The following is a 14,740-nucleotide window of genomic DNA, read 5'->3' on the forward strand; positions in this document are numbered from 1 at the left end:
ATACCTATTTAGTTCTTATCACATTCCTTTTTTCTGGTCTAGGGCCCAATTTCCATGTCTCATTCTTTACTATTTTATCCAATTCCTCTTTCATAGCTTGCTTCAAATGATCATCTTTACATTCTTCATATGCATTCTTAGGTTCAACTTGAGATATCAAACATAGTTCTTCATTGACTCTACTTCATGTCATCACACCTTTATCTCTACTTTCAATGTTCTACTTAGATGGGTGATTCTTTATCATATTCTTTTCTAAAGTTGGAGTTGCTATCCCAACTCTTGCCTCTACTGAAGGTTCCAAGCTTTGTTTGTGCCTTGGCTCTCCTTCATTCTATAAATCATTGCTAATGATAACTTCCATATTTTCATGGTTATCCTTTGGATTAACAATAGTTACCAAAGATATCTCTTCTAATACTTCCTCTTTAACTAATTTAGGTTCATTATCACAATTACAATCATTCAAGAATCTTTCCATACTTTCTTTAAATTCTTCATCTTCATCAGAAAGTGAACTCTTTCTAGTTTCCTTACTCTCTTAGGGAATGTAGATGAAATATGAACAAAATCATTACATGTCCAATAAGAAAAAATTTCCATACCTTCTTTCTCTCTTTCCATAAGCAGATCAATACCTTCTTTGATCTTCATATCTTTTGATCTCAATCTATCTTTACTTGTGCCTCTATCATGAAGCTCAATGCTCAATTCTGTACACAATTATGATCTTTCACCAAGAAGCTCCATCTTTTGGATGTCAAAATTTATTCTATCAAACTTAGGACTATCTTTTCCTAAATAACTTGCCACTGATCTCCCAAATCTATGAAGCCTTATTTTTAAGGACCTGATGCTTTGATACCAATTGTTAGAAACAATAGTCCACTAAGATAACTGAGAGTTAGGGGGAAAATTAATTATCCAATAATTAAAACATTTATCTTCCTTAGAAAAATTTAACCATTCAACCAAAGTAAACAAAAACCATACAAAGATGCACATAGCCAATTAAACCATATATGTTAACTAGGGAAACCATTGATCAGAGGGAAAACCCTGGTGGGAATGATGCCCACAAAATGATGTACTAATATAAATATTCCTTGTTAGAGGATGGACCCTATTAGGAGTCTATTACAACATTTAGTACATATGAGTGCCTGTAGGAGACTTTGAATTCTTGTTAAGAGATTCCAGCCCTATTAGGAGTTTTGCCAACCCTGTCAGGAGTTGTAGTACATTGTATGCAAGAAGAGCCCACTACCCAAACATGAAATTTCAACTAGAAGAAGAGCTCACTACTCAAACATGTAATTTATTGTTATGTTCCTCTTTCTTTTGTTCTATCAACCAAACCAATCATTATTAGACCTTTTAGACCAAGTCATGAAACTTGGATCCAAAAATCAAACCTTGGATCACTCAGAAAAACCTTGGTAATAAATTTTCCTTCACTTTCGCTCTACTCTTCTCAACTTCACATTCTGATCTCTCTACTACTTACAATATCTTTTTAATCTTTCATATCCACATGACATGATAAAGGAAAATTTCCTTCCTTTATACAGAGTTCATTAAAAAATTCCTTGAGTTGGCTGTTAGACCTTCTCAATTAATCATTATTGGACCACATTAAGAACATGTTGCACTTAGTGATATCATTAATCTTCCACCTTGAAACTTGAATATCTTTTCGTACACATAATATTATGATGAGTGAACTTAGCCACATCATCACCAATATGTCTTCTTCATATCCTCAATCTCAATTCTTAGAGTATCAACTCTGCTTAGTGATATAACAAGTTTACCAAAACATGCCTCTATAAACTCTATCTTAGAATAGACATCACCAAAAATTACATAACTTCTTCCAAACCTATCATTTATTCATTAGATGTTAAATGCATACAATAAATACTTAGAAGTATCTTTGGATAGTGAGAATACTCAACTAGCCATCCATACCAACTTGATCTTTCTTCTATTCCTCTATCAAATACCACAAAAAACTACTATGTTGACATTAATGACAAACTCAATCATGAATGTAACATATCATCTAGTAACATATCTATAATTCTCCCCCATAGGAATATCATCAACTATATATATCTATGAATTTTTTAAGTGGAAAAATCCCAAAAATATTAAATATGAAATTATTAAAAATTAATCAAAAATCAAAACTTTTTTAACTATGTAGAATGAAGTCTAGTTTCTAAAAAACTAACTTGTTGTAGATTCTAATGAAGAAGCTAAAATATAACTCCCAAATACTACACATTGGTTTTTGAGAGAAGATGGACATACATTCAAAATAAATTACAGTTGAAAGGCTTAATATATTTTAAATTCAAAATATATTATCTTGTTCTATAGCTAACAAAAAGATCTACAATATCATGTAACCTAATTTTATTGATATTCAACCACAATGAAACTTGATGAAAAAAACATAAAAAAAAATAAAGCATTTTTTAGGTTGTTTACCTGTGTAGTACATTATATTTTGTTAGATTGATGCATTTCGGTCATATGCCATTGTAAGTGTGACATATTTTATCGCACAAGTGGGTTAGTGATGACACTCACATTCTTCACAAATAGGGAGGCTTTTCCTTGTAGATTATTTTAACTTTTTTTGTAGATTCTCAAGGTTTGTTATTAGAAAAGTCTTATTTCCCTTAGTGGGTAGAAACTCAGTTAAGGTTTCATAAATAGTACTTGATTTATATTTTTATAGAATAAATAACAAGAGAGAAAAAAAAGGGCTTATAGAAGAGAACACCCAGATGTCCCACTATAAATGGAGTTACCACAAGCTAGTTGAATGAATCGACATTAAACAAAAGGAGACTCTAGTCATGCCTGGAGACCTAGAGATAATGTTGAAAGTACCCTAGGTATTAACTTATAGAAGAAAGGGAATTCTCTTTCTTGAGCTCTAAATTTGAGAACACTAGACTCCTAGGTGAACTTTTTACAATACCTTTTCAAGATGAAGAAATCTACCAAGATAATGTAGTCACATCCATTAGACATGTCATTTTTAGGAAAAGTGGTTCTAAAAGAACATACCAGCATGGTAGATCAAGGAGTATACAATCTAGTGGATATCATCTAGAGAATATCTCTTTCACTACGAGAAATCATGGAATATTGATCTCAATGAAGCTATAAAATCTGAGGCAACCTTTGATGATCATTGTGATGCGTTGGCTAAAGTGGAGGCTCTTAGAAAGAATATTGCAGAGGAAGATACCAAATATATACATTTGGAAAAGTAAAAGGAAAAAATATTTATGAATGCTCTCATAAAAAGAGAAAAATTTCTTAGAAGGATGACCTTATTGAAAGAGCAAAATAAGAAGCTAGAAGAAAAATCTACATCTCTGCATACATATCTATTTGGTGACATTTGAGCTTTGAGATCTAAAATTCAAAATGAGTGTACCTTACTAGAAAAAGATGGACATATTATGACTTAGATCCATCCATATAAACCAAAAGAATACATTAGAGTGATGAATGTACTACACAACCTGCAATTAAGGTTGCAAGTAAAGGAAAGCATAATGTTATAGGTATCCAAGTTAATGAACTTGTCATAACAACAAAGGGTACTCTAATCATGTATAAGATCAATTTGGAGTTAAAATATGATAGGATGGAGCATGAAGGTATAGCTAAGGAGTTAGAAAAGGTAGAGAATGAATCTCATGTTGTTAAGATGAGAAGGAAGATCTAGTTCCTTAAACCTTCTTCTAATCTTGTTACTGGACAAGGTGCATCTTCTCAAGGTATATCCTCTAGTGCTTCTTGTGGTCCCTTAACAAGCAATGTGGATACTTATAAATTTTCTTGAGTTATTTCTTCTACTAAAATAGACCAAACTATTTTTAGACATCAAGTAAATAAAAACTTAAGGATAGTAGTAAATACCTTTGGACATAGTGCTAGTAGTGGCTTAGGTTTTGAAACAGGACCTGTGTATTTGGAAAGGTATAAGATGATATCTTTTGTAGGAATTCCATGTTATCCTAACCCTATCTCAAATAAATTGAGAGATAAGGTAATAAAATTTGTTGGTAATAATGCTATTAATGGGGAATAACATCTTAGAAAATTCATTGATATGTTGAATGACTATGAAGTAGAACATGAAGATGTACTCATGAAGTTGTTTGTGCATTCTCTCAAGAAGATTCCAGGGATTCATTTAGAAGACTCCTTAATGACAACATTAGTTCTTGGGATGATCTTAATAAATGTTTCAAGGAATAGTATGGGGGCAATATTAATGCTACCTTTTTGTTAAATGAGTTCAAAAAATCAAGTAAAACTAGAATGAGTCTACCTTTGACTTCAACATTAGGTTTCAAAAAGAACGTGCAAGCTCTTCCAAGTTATGAGGCTAGATGAAAATCTATGTTTGATAACTTATTTCAATTCATTTAATAGAAATATGGTATAAATATTGAGAGATAGGGATCCCAAGGCATTAATAGATGCTTTTAAAATTGTTGTAAATATTAAAAATAATAGGAGAGCCTCAAGAAAACTATGAAGAAGGGATAATCCAAAACTATTTGGTTCCCAAAGTAATAGGAAGAAAAGTGATAAGATTACTAGGAATAAGAAGTTAGAAGAAGACAAAATGGATAAGATATTAAATTTGTTGAAAAACATGAGGCCTATAGCTAGAAATGTTAATAAAGGAGCTAGTAGTGATAAACCTATGACACAAAAGTTTGCACCCTTGCTTGAGGTATGACACTCAAGATACCTTGTGTAATATGGAAACAAACTTTAAGTGTGGGACTTTTTCTTTGAGGCCAAATCTCTGGGGAAGCCTAGTTTTTGTACTATCAGGGTTTACCTAAACTACTATTGAGGAGGAAAAGGGAGAAGGAAACTAAAAGAAAATGGAGAAAGGGAAAGGAAGGTGATACACTAAGATAGAATATAGTTACAAATTTTCCTATAGCTACACAAAACATCAATGAAAAACTAGAATACACTAAAATTGACCCCAATCTATATCTCAAATTGACATGTAGGTTCAAAACTAATGAAATGTTGAAAGGAAAGATAATTTTCACTATGCAATAGTTACTAATAGATTATACACAACATGAAAATATGAAAAAATAGAAGGGAAACATCCAGAAAAATGCAATAAACATGCAAAAATAGTGAATGGAAAGAAGAGGTAAGAATTAGAGCTATTTCACTAATGGAAGGAAAGATTGCAGAGCATAATGTTGCTGCAAAATATAAGCAGAGAAGAACCCTTTGAAATATATTTTCAAATAAACTCATGCCACTATCAGAAAATGTGGCATGGGGTAACACATAGGTTAACCACCCATGAAAAATATAGAGGTTAGCCATGTGGAAAAAAATTGATTTGCCCCCAAAAAGATGAATTTTTGATGAAGATCTCTCATTTGAAATGGACGGCCAAGAGGCTGCAAGAAATCTCCACACCGCATGATTAAAACACAACAGTACATTCAAGATCTTTTTCATAACAAATGGATGGCTAAGATACATTCATACAATACCCACAAGATGCTTTCAAATCTAACAACTATCACATCTTTGCAAGAGAAAAAATTAACAATGAAAAAATGTGAGTCATTAGATAAAAATATAACCTGACAAAGAAGAAATTTCCACATGGCACAAATCTATTGGTCAACACATTCCCCAATGTAGAGTGGAGAGGCAACATGAATTTTGCAATTTCACAAAAGCCAAAAGTGAGACTTTTTGAAATTGCAAAAATTGGGATAGCACACAAGTTTTCCCACTGCCATGTAGCACAAACCAATTGATCACAAACTTGATTTCTCTATTTCGTTGAAGCAAGAAAAGTTACTTTACAAAGTAGCAAATTTTTCTATTTCAAAAAGACAGAAAGGTAAGTCTTTTGAAATAGTAAAATTTTCTATTTCAAAAGGGCATGAAAGTTCCTCTTTGAAATAGAAAAAATGGTTAACACAATATTTTAACCCTTGCAAATGCATGTGTTAACTTGCAACTTGGCAAAAGAGGAAACTAAGTTCATTCGGCTAAAGAACACATTGAGCCAAATCAGTCAATGAAGAAAATGAGCAAACTTGGTCAATGAAGAAACTGATCTAACTCGGCAAAAGAAGGGACTAAGATAACACAAAATGTTAGCTACCAACTTTAGTGTGTTAACCCAAAACAAATAATCCATCCCATTGAAGATCTCTTTGTTTTCTAATCAGTGATGGGATGAATGGGGGGCAAAAATGGCCAATTTTTTAGTTTGATAAAAATTATTCCAATAAATAGAATAGGCTACAAAAATTCCCCTATAATACTCAATAGAAGGATAGAAAGCCTATCAATAATATTGAAAAGGGTAATAATGAGAAGATTGCACTAGATCCATTACAGAGGAATTCTATAAATTTTGCAGAAGAAGTCCCTTGGTGTATAGCTTATCAATCTCCTCATTCACTGAAATCTTGTATAGTTGCCCAATCAATTATTGCATGCCAAAAATTTGAACTAGACAAAGTTGTTGATGAAAAAACTATTAATGAAAAGCTTGTGAGTTTGTGAGTTCTTATTATGAACATGATGATGAATCAAACAAAGACAAGTCAGAATTGGATGTTAATAGCTAGAGAAATAACTATGAAATTTTTCATTGCCAAATATTTTCTAAAAATGATGAAGAAATGAATGATAGAGAATGTAACATGATGTTAGGTACAAGCCATTTAAGTTTGAGAAATCCTTAATGAAATAGTTTATTAGGAAAACTATAGATATGGCGGCTTAGGTGCAAAGTACTTACACTTTGAGAAATAGAGTTATAATTGGTGATTTTGGTAAACCATATGGGATATGTATCAAGGATATAACTCAAGAGAGTTTTGATGTAAACAAAGCCAAGGATTCATTAATTATGAAAGTGAAAGATGTTAAGGGAAAAATATGGGAACCTAAGAAGGAAAACACATTCAAAGTATTGACAAGAAGAAAGAGGCAACTAAAGAAAAGGTACTTAAGGTAAAGGTCAACAAAAAAGATAAGAATGCTATTTTCCAACCATAGGAATATAAAGGTATGGTTATTGAGATTCCTCAGTGTACTACTATAGACATGTTATCCATGCTTTCACATATCATTGTAAAAGTTCTATTCTTCGAAATGTTTAGAACAGAGGAACATAATAATAAACCCTTAGCATGGTTAAGGAGTGTTGAAAGGGATAGTACTAATGAAAATAAGAAGATTTTAGAAGAAAAGGTATAAACCCCACACAAAGAAAATGAGGATGAGGGAGTAGTATCCCAAATTTCCCCTATGTATCTTGATAGTTCTGTAGCAACCTATATTGAAAATATTGATCCATTATTTTTTAGTCTAATTGTGAATGAAAAAATGGTGAATAATTGTATGATTGATTCTGGCACCTCAAATACTATTATGCCCTTTAAGATAGTGGTGCATGTTGCTCTAAAGGTAGAGACTAAATAAGGGAGGTGTTGTACATTAGACTCTAGAGAAGTGGACATCCCACCTCATAGGAACCATTAGTTAACTTCCCTGTAATTTAGTTGTATACCTCAAAAGTGACTTGACTATGAGTGTTCTAGTAGTGGACATCCCACCTCACTATGGTATGTTGTTATCTAGAAAGTAGAGTGCCACTAAGGGTGGAATCCTACAATATGATCTATCCTTTTCTATGTTTCATATAGGTGATAACACTGTGAAAATAAATAAGGAACCAAGGTTCACCAATATGATTGATGAAAATGTGTTGAAGATGATGAAGGATCAACCCCATAGCTCCCAAGAATCACCTACATATGAACACCTATCACAGAAAGTGAGAAGAAAAAGCTATGGAGGTTGGAATTTGTAGATCCATAGATGTGTTATTCTTGATGAGAAAAAAGAGACAATGCTATTATCAAAAGTGAATCTAAAAATGTTATAATTACAAAGAGATCAATCCTTATAAAGGATATCAAAACCCTAAAAGGTAAGAACTAGGTCGCATGATAATAATTAATAAAAAAATTAATTATTCTATACCTAAAATTTTAATAAGAGAAGATTGTTGAAGTGTTGGAACCTATCATAGAAGAATCATTATTTTTCACTGATGCCAAACCTGCTGCTTGCTGGTAAGACAATTTCTTTTTAGCCTAAATGTTATCATTTGATTGATTGATGAAGAGGATTTGAGAAGAAAGAATAACAAGAGTACTTAGAGAAAGGTTGAGTTATATGGTGGATAAAAGGAGCACCAAGAACAAGTTAGAATAAGATGATATGGTGTATTATTTATCTACTTAAGGATAAAGTGAAAAGGTACTTAAGCTTAGACAAGAAGAAGAGTTTGGAATAAAATGTGTCTTCCAAGCTTGACCTAGAAAATTCAGTTCAGGCCAAGCATAATTTAGTATATGCTAAGAAAAGAAGGAAGATAGTATGCACAAAGCATCAGTAAGATATAATAAGTGCCAAGCATCCGAGACATAACAGTAATGACCGAGCAAGAAATACTTTTAGACCATGTTGAGCAACCTAGTGTTGGTCGAGCATTAGAAGACTTATATTGCTAAGTGAATAGTATGGATGATAAGTGATAGAAAAAAGATTTTTATCAAAAAATTAATGAATTTGAGCCAACAAAATTGATTTCATGAATTTTTTGAAGCATGTTGAAGATAAGTATGATGAATTGGTGGCATAGAATTCAAGATAAACCATTTTGAGGAAAATCTAATGAGGATTGTAAGAGAAGTTTCTAGAGGGACTAAAATGGAAATAAGGGAGGATTTGATGAATCTACCCTAACCCTAATATGGATGATCAAGATTGAGTGGAAAAAGATCAAAATTCTTTATATTAGGGGATACAAGGCCAAAAGAAAAATGTCAAAGTGTGAGCCAGAGAAAGACAAGAAATTTGGAGGTGTTGCTTCATATGGTGGCCAAAGGAAAGAACCTACCATTGGAATACTAAGCGTGGAGGCTTGAAGGGTGATCAAAAAATCAGAGACAAAGGGAATGAATGTCAAGAAGAATGGAGGGCTGAACTAGAGATTTATAATTCACAAGTGAGGTGTTTTGTTCTCAAATCAAGTCCTACTACTACTTTCTAACAATTGTATTAGTTTGGATAAATCCTTTGGATTAACATTGAGCTAATCGTCATGAGTAAATCCTTTAACTGGGTGACATTGGAATGGGATGTTCTAAAGCCCTCTAATAAGCCTTAGTCCTAATCGGGTGATTGAAATCCTTTAACCAAGTCATATTTAATATTGTGCATTGTAAACCTTAACATGGTTGTCTCCCCATAGAGCTCACTTTAGCGGATTGAAAATTGGTAGCATGTTACTGGTGGTTTTTCCAAAATTGGATTTCCACATTAAATCCTTGTGTCATATTTTTTGAATTGTTTTTTTTTGTGTTTCATGCTTATATTTTTGCAAAGTTATTTTGACCTAGGATAGTAATATATAGATTTATGGAGTTATTAGATGATCTAATCAATGCATGCACATATATGATTGATGAGTACTAAAAAAAATTATTTGTACATCTAGACCTTGGATAACTAATTCAACTGTCATGACCTTATTTATTCTAAATATTCCAAAAATTGGTATCAGAGTGATTGGTTCTTGTGAGGAAATAGTTTGAAGGTACTTGAAGCTAAAGACTGAAATGTATAGAAAGGAGGTATCCAAGTTAAACAAGGAAAAAATTTCTAGATGGAAAAGTTTGGCGAAGTTGCATCTAGGATGACTTGGAAATTTTGGAATGTCAACTGTGAACACTGAGTTTTTAGAAGTGACTAGGAGCCCTAACTACTCAACAAATAAAAGTGAAGAAGTAACACAATCAAGAAATGTTGGAGATTGCATACGTCCTAAGCTATTTAGAGTTTGATGAGATCAAAGAATGTGCTTCTGCTACACAAATGTGGAATACCCTAAAGAAGATCTACAAAGAAGATAAGAATGTGCTAAGAGCCAAATCTGAAAGTCTAAGAGGAAAATTTGACGATATGAGAATGCAAGAAGGTGCGACTATAGTCCAGTATTGTGAAAGAATAAAGGATGTTGTTAATGAAATTAAAGGATCAAATGGAAAGATTGAAGATGAGACTCCAATTAGAAAAGTGTTGAGAACCTTTCTACCTATCTATGCTATTAAAGTCTCTTCTATACAACAACTGAGGTGTACTCCTAGTAATAATCTAACCCTTGAAGGAAAAGTTGGTAGAATAACTACTTTTGAGCTTTCAAATTCAAAATTGAGAATGTGGATTCTATTTTTAAAGATAAACTGACATTGAATGAACCTAAAGATAAGAGAAAGAAAAAGGCCAAACTCATTTCTAGTAATAGTGATATAGATGATGAATATCGAGAAGATCTTAAAGCATTGTTGGCTAGGAGATTTCATAGAGGCAAAGGAAAATACAAAGGCAAGCTGGCCATCATATGTTTTAACTATAATGAATTTGGTCATATTGCAACAAGATGTCTAGAGAAGACAAACAATAGAAATGGAAACAAATACAGAGATAAAAGAAATTAGAGTAGAAAAGACTATAAAGACATAGGAAAGAAGGCTTGCTACATTGCTAAAGACGAATCTAATCAAGAATTAGATGATCATGATGATGAAGTTGTCTATGTTTCTATGAAAGATGATTTTGATGAAGATGAGGCAACTACATTAGTATCTTATGTGAACAAAAGTGATAGATGGATCATTATTCTAATCACATTATTGGGGAAAAAAGTAATTTTAAAGCCCTTGAGCATTATAATGGAAATAGTGCTAGATTTTGTAATGATGTACCCTATCTAATAAAAGGTACATAATCAATAAGACAGACAGACAAGATCATTTGTGACAATGCTTACTATGTGGAAGGACTTAACTAGAATCTTTTGAATGTGTTACAATTGAATAGTTTAGGAGGAAAAATTGAATTTTGAAACAAGAGGGCTAAGATTTATGATGTTAATGGTGAACTTATTTGAAGTGGTGATGATACTAGAGGTAACCTATTTTATCTTGACATAAGTGAAGCTACTTTTCTTGTTGTACAATTTTATGATGTGTTGTTATGGCCCAAAAGGTAATGTCATGTAAATTTTGACAATATGGTTAGTATAAGTAAGATGAAGAGAGTTAGAGGTTTACCAAAGCTGAAGAAACCTAATAATGTGACTTTCAAACAATGTCTATTAGGCAAGATGACAAAGTTTGGTTTTAAGAGTAAGACTCATACTTCAAAAGAAATTATTGAATTAGTTCATATTGATTTATGTGGACCAATTAATGTGCAAATTTAAAAAGGTGACAAATATTTCATTCTATTCGTTGATGCTTATTCTTGAATGATGACAGTGATGTTTTTAAGAGAAAAAATTGATGCTTTTCAAATATTTAAGTGGTACTTGGCAAGAGTTCAAAAGGATGTTGGAAATATTCAAGACTAGCTAGGTTACTAAGAGGGGAGGGGTGAATCAATAACCTCAAAACTTTTAAAAAATTTAGAACTTAATAGAATAATACAATTATCATTAATAGATCTAATCTACTGCATGCATCAGAAAATGAAAGCATGAAACACTTTGAACACAATATTTGGTGATATAGAAACCTTCCAAATAGAAAGTAAAACTAGGGTGGGGATGATACCCACAAAACTTTAGTACTACAACATAAAGTTGGCTTGTTAAGGTTTACAATGATCACTTCTAATGATTTTCCCTATTAGGAGCAATTAGGATTTCTAGGTCCACCTTATTAGAGGTTTTACAAACATACAACAAAGTATGAACTCGGTGAAGAAATTTATCAAAAGACTATTGAGTCTACCTTGTTAGAGGATTTTCAACTAGTTCACCTATTAGAATGAAACAATGGATCTCTAAATTACAATTGATTTGTTGATAGAGATTCTTTGAAGTACTGATCACCTTTGTGTGATAGATATGGCTCTAGTACTTCTTGATTCATATTTTCATGCTTACATTCCATTCACATTGTCTCAATTCAAACACTTACACATACATGGATATGATATAATACAATACACACACACACACACACACACACACACACACACACACACACACACACACACACACACACACACACACATCAATCCAATTTAAAAAATTACAAAGTTGGCCAATACACAAGTTAAAACCAATATTACAAAGTTGGCTCAAATGAAGACACTTAGGTTCTAAAAACTGACTTGGTGAATTTTTGATGCATGACGTCCATTTTCATTACTTGGCATCATCATGCACTCAATAGAAGTAGAGGCTAATAATCATGCATCATCATGCACTAATCATCTCAGAGTAGTCTCAAACATGGTCTACACTAGTGACTTAGTAGATATTGCATGACTTGGTAGAAACTGAGTTACTTGTTTACCATGACTACACTTGGTAAACACTAATCATCTCATCACTCAGTTAGCACTAACTTCACTTCACATGAACTAATAGCTTGGTAGACACTATGAATCTTGGTAACCATTGAATTTCTCTGTAAGAACTATAAGACTTCACAATGCCTGAATTCACTTAGTAACCACTAGAATGCTCAGCAGGAACCGTGAAGCTTGGTGGCTAGTAAATTACATGGCAAACACTATTGACTATTCAATGAGCTAGGTAACCATACAAAATCCAAATAAGTGTTATCACTAATAAAAAACTTGACTTAATGTCAACAGTCTCCCCCTTTGGAATTAGTGACAAAAATACTTATCAGTCAAAACTTATATACATTACAGTGTGATACTGGCTTGGTACTAATATACTGTTTTAGAGATTTTTCAAAAATTTTCTTTGTAAGTATATACTTTCCTTTCCTTTTCTTTGCATGATTCTCCCCCATACAATATACATACTAAGTATATATACATGTTGTCTCTCATATATACTGTATTTCTCCATCATGTATACTATTTCTCCCCCTTTTTGACAATAATGCCAAAAAAAAAATTATTCAAAACTTATTTACATAGAGACACCAATGTAAGAAAAAAATTCAAAATGTACCTTAAGTATTAGTACTAGATTTTTATCTCAATTTTCTCGCAAAACTTTGCATGTCTGTGGAGAAATTTGCACTTCTGCAGAAAGTTTTATCATGTGATCTACAATTGAGAAGTTGTTGTCATGGATCAATTTTTTTGAGTGAACAATGTGTTTCCATATTGTGTCCATGATGGGAAGGATCATATTCTAAATATCTATTAGTGAAGACTGGATCCTTTCTTCTTCTCTCAACAATTATGCCTATATCTTTGACAAAAATCTAGTTTTCATATGATGTGCAGATCTTGAACTTGAGTCAAGTTTCAACTAATATGCACTAGCATTTAGATCATCATCAATCTTTGTTAGTTTTCTCTTTATTTCCTATGTGAACTCAATAAAATTGCATATTTTATCAAAAAGTGATGTTACATTTGTGCAAGAGTTTTCATGATTGGTCAAAATTGAGGAAAGCTCCACTTGTTAAATAGCAATTTATTGAGCAATGTGCTCAAGAAAATTGTTATCAAATTTATTTTCTACTTTCCCCATTAATTTTTCTTGATCACTAGAGTCCTCAGTAAACTTTTGAATTTCCTCTTCTAATTGAAAAAATATGTGTTGAGAAGTATCAACTTCAACACCTATCACCTCAGTCAAGATATTCTTAGGACTTTCTATGATTTTATATTCTTTGTCTCTTTCTCTCTCAATTTCTTTTGTTTTGCATTCTTAAGGAGGAGTTGACTATCTAATTGCATTTGATCTGTAGTGGGATTATCAAAATCTAACTTTGGAATCTCAATCTCCTCATTTAGATCAATATCCTCCTCTATCTCCTTTCCACTCAAAAGTCTCATACATGGTTGAGCCTTGCGTTCAACTGCCTTTGTACATATTGCCTAAGAATCAGGAATAGAAACGATAGTAGAGATAGTAGGACTAGCAGTAAAAATTGATATAGTACTAATAGATGGAATATAGACTAGAATTCTTATTGAATCCAAAACTAATATACTTACAGATGTATCCTAAGCTGTAGAAAACAAAACTGTAGAATCCAAAATTATAGAACTTGAAACTATACTTACTACTAAAGAAAAATAAATTGTAGAACATGTTATATTCAATGATGATGCTGACTTGAGAATTGAAGAAGAGGTAGGCTATAGCTTAGTAGATGAAGTGGTAGACACTTCCATTGATGCACTGATGCACTGAGCTATGAGGGATCAAAGAGTGATTGGACATTTGATATATTTGTTGTAGTCACAATAAAACTTTTTGAAGCTATCTATGAACTTGATGTAGCTACTAATTTTCATCGAGAATTAGGAAGTGAGGCAATGACTTCTGCTACTATCCTCATAGGACTAGTCTCCCCACCATCTTGTTTGACTTCCTCAGTAGCTTCTTCATCTTTTTCTTCTTCAATTTCTTCATTGTCAAACTATATTGTCTCAAAGTTTGTCCCTTGTTCTTCATCATCACTAAAATCATCCTTGACTTCTACTTGAAAGTCACTTTGTTTATGCAAGTGATCAACATTCTTCCACATACCTATAGCATTCTTGACTACATGCTCTATATCTTTTAACAAAATTAAACAAGTATTGAATATAAGAGTCATCTTGTCTTCATTTTTCT

This window comes from Cupressus sempervirens, chromosome 7 (genome assembly GCF_028749045.1).
Source record: "Cupressus sempervirens isolate cs-2001-9-10 chromosome 7, ASM2874904v1, whole genome shotgun sequence".
Classification (NCBI taxonomy): domain Eukaryota; kingdom Viridiplantae; phylum Streptophyta; class Pinopsida; order Cupressales; family Cupressaceae; genus Cupressus; species Cupressus sempervirens.